Source organism: Pinus tabuliformis, chromosome X (genome assembly GCF_031772625.1).
Source record: "Pinus tabuliformis cultivar Carrire ecotype Pingquan chromosome X, CPIR1, whole genome shotgun sequence".
Classification (NCBI taxonomy): Eukaryota; Viridiplantae; Streptophyta; class Pinopsida; order Pinales; family Pinaceae; genus Pinus; species Pinus tabuliformis.
The window spans coordinates 1,100,353,316-1,100,361,870 of record NC_142308.1 but is presented as its reverse complement, the minus strand read 5'-3'; positions in this window follow the sequence as shown (position 1 = coordinate 1,100,361,870).

Genomic DNA, 8,555 nt, shown 5'->3' with positions numbered 1-8,555 from the left:
GATAAGTACATTAAATAAATAAAAATTTCATCCAGGAGATTGGGAATTACTCTTTGATTCAAAGTTCAAAAATTTTCAAGGGAAATTCAAAACCCACTGGCTTGGACCTTATGAAGTTGAAAATGTCTTTGACAATGGTGTAGTTAGAATCAGGACTAGTGATGAAGAGAAAATTCCCCTTTTAGTAAATGGATATCGACTTAGACTTTATCAGAATCCATTGTCAAAAGAAGAATTTGTTAAAATTTTCTAAGATAATTCAGAATTGAAGGTGGTTGAAAAGAGTTCTCCTTCTTTTCCACCTTAGAAATTTTACTCAAATTTGATGTTTCCAGAAAAAGAAAAATTGATAAATAAATTATATATATATATATATATATATATATATATATATATATATATATATATATATATATATATATATATATATATATCAAAAAAATAAATAATAATAAGAAGTATAAACATGAAAACCAACATGGTGTTGGCATGTTTATACAGAACATTTGAAGTGAAAGCAAACTCCTATTGGCACATTAAATTTTCTTTTCAAAAATAAAGTTCCCTTCTTAAAGTTTTTTCTTTTCAACTATAGAGTCAACAACTTCCCACAACTTGGACAAGTTTTGATGTTTTAAAAAAAATAAAAATTGATAAATAAATAAATATATATATATATATATATAGATATATAATATTCAAAAAAATAATAATAATATAATAATAATAAGAAGTATAAACATGAAAACCAACATGTTGTTGGCATGTTTATACAGAACATTTGAAGTGGAAACCAACTCCTATTGGCACATTAAATTTTCTTTTCAAAAATAAAGTTCCTTTCTTAAAGTTTTTTCTTTTCAACTATAGAGTCAACAACTTCCCACAACTCGGACAATTTTTTGCAACTACAACAAGTTTCTACAACCCTAATAAACTTTTGAGGCCACTTGATAGGAACACTTGGTGATTCGAATTGAAGGATAATTGACAGTGCAAAGTACCTGTAGGAGATATCAAAGAACAATTAAGGTTAGGAATGTTAATCAAAGGTATGTGATACTTTAATTTAACAATGAGGATTAATATATCACATATATGAACTAAGAGGACATAGAATTGCCAAAATAAAACGAAATCATTGCAAACTAAGGGTGAAGATCTCCTATAAAAATCATCATAAACCAACAATTAAAACCTTTTTCTTGTCCTTATTCTAAATTGGTTGAAGTAAATCACTGAATCATTTTTTTGAATGTGCTCCAATGGTCAAATTCATTCCCACAACCTTCATTATATTTCATGTGTTCTTCCATTTCTCTGAATTAATATAACCTTTCTATCTCTTTGGGACTAATCGAAACCCTACCCACTCCATTTCTCCTATCAAAATAATCATTCCTTAAGACAAAGCATCCTTCATAGTGGGTGTTATTTCATAAACCGAACCATCAAGAAAGAAATTCTTAGACGGATATCCTCAGACCAAGGAGCTATTGCAAAAGAAACAATGGTTACAATTCATAGAGAAATTCAATGGTTTCCACAGGGAAGTGACAAAGAAATTTTCACGCTCGTTTGATGGAATGGAGGTTGAGATAGGAGACATTGAGTTCGCTATAATGGAGTCTCTGATCATAGAAGTTACTGAATTTCCTAGAAGAAGAGAGAAATGGTTCAGAAAAAATGGAATCAATGGAGAAGATTGGAGAGTCTTCCTAAAAAATCCAAACATGGATACCATAGTCTTCAAGAAAGGTATTCCTAGTACAACTCTTAAGAGTAAATGGAGGAATTTAATTCTTGTACTTCAAAAATTTATTACTTGTGAGGGTCAGTTTGGATACATGTATTTTTACCACATTAGGATAATCATGTATTTCTTGACCACCAGATGAATCTTCCTTATTTCCTCTTGCATAGTCTTAATAAAATGTCCATGAATGTTCAAAAGAAGATTCAATTCATATACAGTACCATGTATCATCATGGATTGGTAAATATCTTGGTTGAATTCCACCTTCAGAGTGTAGGGGATAACTGGGAAAATTTCACGGTAAGAAACCATTTTGAAGAAAAATCTCTTGAACAGCCCAACAGTAGTAGAACCCTCGGGAGAAAGAAGAGAACAATGGAAATAATAAAAGAACCCTAGTCTCAACAGGAAGTATGAGAAGATGAACTTCCCATAGTTGATATTTGCAGAAAATGAAAAGGGGAAATATTATAAGGAAGAATGCTAGCAAAAGAACAAGATATTTACCACAAACTGAGACCCTTCCTCAGGAAGAAAAGCCAAAAACCAAAATAAGGAAGGAACAGAGGTTACACACCCCAAGTCTAAGGAGGAGTACCTGGTTGGACACAATGCAACAAACAATCTCAGGAGCTATGGAATATATTGATCTCAAAGAAAATGAGGCAACTGAAAACCCTGAAGGTTCCCAGGAAGGATAACCAACACCATCACCAAGAGTGTCATCAACACCTTGTAGTTCACCACCAAAAAGTCCAGTGCATAGTCCAGGTGTTGACCCTGTACAACAGGAGATTTATGACTACATAGAGTCATTATAAAGAAAGGAAGCAACAACTAAAGAATCAATCCAATGTCTTGGAGAAGGAAGAAATCAGTTCATTGAGCCACAAGAACCCTCAGCATCCAATGTTTCAAAGCAAAAAATCTTTCAGCTGCAGACATTGAACATATATCTCAAGAATTAAAATTAGACATTGAAAGCAAAGAATTGGATTCAAATTGAAAAAGGTGAAAACATTATCCTTCATTTGAGTTTTTTTTACAAAAGGAACAAAAAGATGAATAAAGAGAACAAGGCAATGCAAAGATAAATTATCAACCTAAAATAAAAAATCCTCATGAGGAAACCAAGGATTCCAGTGGTTTATAGAAAGAAAAAAAAATTGAATCCTGAAGGTGTCAATCAGAAGGAAAAAGAGAATGAAAATGATGAATTGTATGAGGACATACAAAACCTCTAGCATGGGGGAATGTAGAGTCCAAGGATGGTCTTACCTTGACACCCTTTTTGTCTATACTTCTTCCTTTTTCCCTATACCTATCACCTAGACAATGTAATAGATACAAGGTTTTGTTAAAGGTAAGCACTTAAATGTCTTTTTCTTCATATTTGTCTATATACCTTACTCTTTTGTTAAAGTATGCATTTGGCTACCAAATTGGCATGTTTCTGTAGCTAATCTGGATTTTTGTAGCTATCTCCATTGTGAACAAGGTTTAGATGCTCTAGCTCAGCAAAGAAAGATATGTATGGATAATGAATGATCCCCCCCTGGATTCTTTCGTATTCTCTCGAGCCAATCCTTCAAAAAGATCGCATGATAAAACAGTCAACATTAAAGTCAACTGCAAGATTATCGCCAGGAAAAAGACTGAGTTTTCTTGAAATCTTATTGATTTTCTTTTCCAAACAGCATATTGATTATTTAGCGATATAGTTTGATTTAGTAGGATTGAAATAAAGATATATAGGCTTGAAACTCTAGTACTGTTATACAGAGAAGTATTAAAAAAGTAATGGTTGCTCTATGTTTTGGGTGCACACCGATATATGTAAATTTTAAGAACATCTTGATACACTTCCTTTCCATTAATAGACTTGGTTTATGTTTCCCACACTGCATTGATTGGATATTGTTGACTATTTCATGGAGGGCCCCTACGTCTAGTACATGTCTTTAACTAATTGCACATAGATTTCCTTAATTGTTTTAGTGTAGATGCTCTGTTCTGTGTTTGAAATACAGTATGATAGAATTCATAATTGAATCATTGTCTGCATAAGAAATTCCCTTTTCTTTATACCTAGCTTAATTTTGTTATTTCATTTGCTTTTTATCTGGTATAGTTTAATCATTTTCCTTCCTTTCTACCTAGTGTAGTCAACTGTTTCATTTTCATAGCATAGTTGATTTTCAATTTATTAGATTTATGACTTGTTTGGATGAAGTTGAATGAGTAAAAGAGTCACAATCATTTTCTTGACAATTAAATCCATAATCCTTCATTTACGATATGATAGAATAGATCTCTTTAGCACATAGTAATTTAGGCTTGGCTGCAACATGAAATTCAGAGATAAAATCCAAAATAGTCTAACAATAGTAAAGCTTAGAATCACACTTAAACCATCCATAAACTAATTCAATAGAAACTAATTTCTAAGATAAGTAGCTAACAACTTTAAGGCACAATTCATTAATATAATGAATAATACCATCTTCATATTAACTCTAAATTTAGACTTTAACAAGAACATAGATATATTAATGACATCAATTAACTTCTAGCACATATAGTGCACTTGTGCTTCATCAGTATACCTACCCTGGTCGATAATTTATGATGACATTTTAAGGACATTAAATTGGCTAAAAATTGTGACTAGTGCATTCCTTGTTTATGGTTATTCAAGGCACTCTCATTGGATAATTTGAAATCAATTTCTAGTGACACATAATAAATGACATTGGATGCCATTAAATAATATTTTAAAAACATCACTTGGGGAAATTCATTTAGATATAAGACATAAGTTTCATGAAATCATGCCAGGAATGGTGTCATATATTCCAAATGGCTAAAGGGCACATTATTTGACACATTTAATGCAAAGCCCCATATTTAAATTAAATTAAAAATTATACATGTTTCTTTGTGGAAGACACACTTCAAGGAAAATGCATGTCCATCCATTGTAATTGTAGATTTTCCCGTAGATTCGTGAGCTCATTCAATGTACTAAAGCAAGAGACACAAATATACTTCTACTCTTTACATTGGAAGCGCATAAAGATCGAGCAAAACAATAATCGATAGAGGAAGAAAATCAAATACACATAACAAAATAAATATCTAGGGAAAACCACAACTCAAAACCCCACTATCTATATTGTATATATCGGAAAATCAAGATGAGATTAAATGCTTGTTCTCTCAACAACAATCCAAACACTCAGTAAAATAAATCTCCAACTCATAAGCAAGCACCAAGAAAACACTTAGCCAATTCACCAGCACTTCAAGTCCATATTTCCTTGTGAAATTCCTATGGCTAATTAACCCATATGAAAAGGAAATCAATGCACTCAAAACTGCACAATCCCTTCAAGGATCAATGCCTGATTGCATGCATTATCAGTGCAACACAGAAAAATCCAAAACAAATAGTACATTGTCCCTGCACTCTAGTGTCAACTAGGTCTTTCTCAAAATCGACATGCATGAGTTTCTAATGAGAAAATCTTTAGTTAACTGGAGTATCACTAGTTGAGTGCACTAATGCATCAACTGGTTGTTAACTCACTATTAGTTCCTAAAAATAGTTTGGAACTAATTTGACTGGACTTAACTCAGTAAACTGAGTTAACTAATTACAACTCATACTTAACTCATCCTGGACCCCTATGATATAGGGAGAACATATACACGACTTTAGAAAGACTTCCAAATTGAAATTCCTAAGCTAATTAAGTTAATTAAACTTAATTAACTATTTACAAGTTTCTATGAGAATAACATTTGATTTTAATTCACAGTCTAATTCAAGGAGAAATTAAACTGGAATTTCTTGTCACCATTTTCAACACTCCCTCTCAACAAGAAATGGATTATCAACTACTGCAATCCTGTCTCTGTGAAACTCAAATTTACATCCTGACAATGCCTTTTTCAAGATGTTAGCATCTTGCTCCTCTGTGGGAATGTAATTTAACAACATGATCCACCTCAATATAGAGTCTCTGAGATGATGATATCGGAAATCAATATGCTTAAACCAATCATGAAAAATTGGATTTTCAAAGAGTTTGATACAACTCTGATTATCACAGTAAATCACAGTAGGATCCATCTGATGACCAAATAAACCAACCAGGATCTTCCTCATCTATATAGCCTCACATGATGCCTGACTTGCAGCCATGTACTCTGCCTCCACTCAACTAAGTGCAACTGATCTTTATTTCCTGTTGTACCAAGAAACTGCTGCTAACCCAATACTTGAGATCCCCCCTGATGTGCTCTTCTTGTCGCATGGACTCCCTGCCCAATATACATCATTGAAGCCTTGAAGCTTCAGTCCCTCTATCCTTCTGTACCATAACCCAAACATAGTAGTGCCTTTGAGGTATCTCAATAGATTCTTTTTCATCGTCCAATACATCTTGGTAAGCCTAACAGTCGCTTGAGTAATATGGTTAATTTCATAGCACATATCCAGTCATGTGTTCACCAAGCACATGAGTGAACCCACAAGCTTCCTGTAAATAGTAGCTTCCACTACTTCCCCTGAAGTAGCATCCTCCTTCCTCCAATTACTAGTTAGAGGAGTCTCCATGGGTTTGCTACTCTCCATGCGAAATCTCCTTAGTATCTCGTTGGCACAAATTCCCTTAGATACAAACAACTCCCCATATCCCTACCATACCTCCATGCTAATAAAGTAATGCATGAGCCCCATGTCCTTCATCTCAAACTCTCTTGCAAGTTCCTCCTTGCAATATTTGATGAGCTTATCATCACCTAGTAGTATGAGATCATCAACATAAATTAAAATGATCAACAAATTACCTCCCACCACAATGTGGTACAGGTTTCCTTCCTCTTTACTCTGTGTGAATCCAAACCTAGTGAAGCAGCTATCTATCCTACTGTACCAATCTCGAGGCGCTTGGTTCAGCCCATATAATTGTCTCTTGAATTAGAACACATGCAACTCATGATCAAAGGTTTCAAAATATTTAGGTTCCTCTTGTACACGTATTCCTCAATCATGACATTGAGGAAGGCAATGTTCACATCCATCTAATCGATCTTCCAACCTATTTGTGTTGATAGTGCCAATATAGATCTGATTGATGAGTACCTTACAACAGGTGCAAATGTGTCATCATAGTCAATCCCATGTACGTGTGAAAAGCCACAGGACACAAATCTGGTTTATGCTTCTCCACACTACTATCTGTAGCTTTATTTACCTTGTAAATGCAATGAGAGCTCACGATTGACTTGTCCTCTAGTCTTGTGACCACATCCCAAACATTGTTTTGAACTATGGAGTCATACTCCTCCACCATTGAATCAACCCAAACTAGTTGCTTCACTATTTCCTAAAAGGATGATGACTCTATCATAACACATGCATCCATAAGTTCCATGTATCTAGTGTACCTCTCAGGTGACCTCCTCTATTTGTTATGAGAAGTGGGTGCTCCCACATTCTCTCGCACATCATCCAACAATCTGTCAGCCTCTTTAGTGCATTTTCATTCCTCTCTAGAAGACTCTTCCTGAGTAGATGTTTTGACTCATGGTACCTCTGGATGTCACTGCTCCACATCAATCCGAGGCTCCTCATCCTTAGGAGATAAAAGATCCTCATCCACATGTAGCTCAAGCTACCTCTCAAGGGAAGCTCGCATGGCCTTATCCTCAATGAAGATGACATCCCTGTGAACCACTATCATCTGACTGGTCGGCATGTACACCTAATAGTTGTGAGGTGTATCAATGTACCCCAAAAATATCCCCATCTCTGCCATAGGGTCAAGATTCTTCTATGCATCTTTGGTCACATGGAAATATACCGATGACCCAAAAATCCTGAAGTGACCAACATATAGCCTCTTACTGAAATAACCTTCTCCTGTTGTCTTCATCTCAACTATCTGATGTGGGCTGCGGTTCTGAACATAAACCGATGTGTTGCATGCCTTGGCCCACAAGTGTAGCGGTAGGCCTTGATCATGCAACATGGCCCTTGTGGCCCCTACTATGCTCATGTTCTTCCTGTCAACATCCCCATTTGGTTGATGGTTATGGGGTACCATCAACTCTCGTTTAATCCCTTCCGCTGCACAAAAGTTCTTAAACTCATTGGAGACATAATCAACACCATTATCACTCTGTACATATTTAATCTTCTTTTTCGATTCTTTCTCCACCAATGCTTTGAACTCACAAAACTTTGTGAAAGTTTCATCCTTTTTCTACATGAAAAATATCCATCATTTACGTGAATAGTCATCAACAAATATAACATAATACATGTGTTTAGCCGTGGACGCTGTCGAGAATGGTTGACACACATATGAATGGAATCAGTCTAGAATAGACTGTGCTTGACTGTCTCTATCTCTAAAAGAAGACTTAGTGTATTTTTTGAAAGTACACCCCTTGCATGTATCAACTTTCTCAAGTGTACCTTTGGGAAGAACGGTAAATATTTGTTGCAATATCTTCAAGGCCCCATGAAGCAAGTGGCCCAATCACTTATGCCACAACTTGCTAATGTCTCGTCTCTACATCTTTTCTACTTTTGAACTCAAATAAACACACTCATCTACCTCCAGCATATAGATATTCTTAACTTGAATCCCTACTTTAACGGTGGCTATGTGTCGAAGGAACAACTTTCCTTTAGAGAAGATCACATCATAGCCTCTATCCTTAAGCATGGAAATGGATACAAAGTTCATCTTTAGCTTGGTACATAAATAAAATTCTTCAAGGTGAG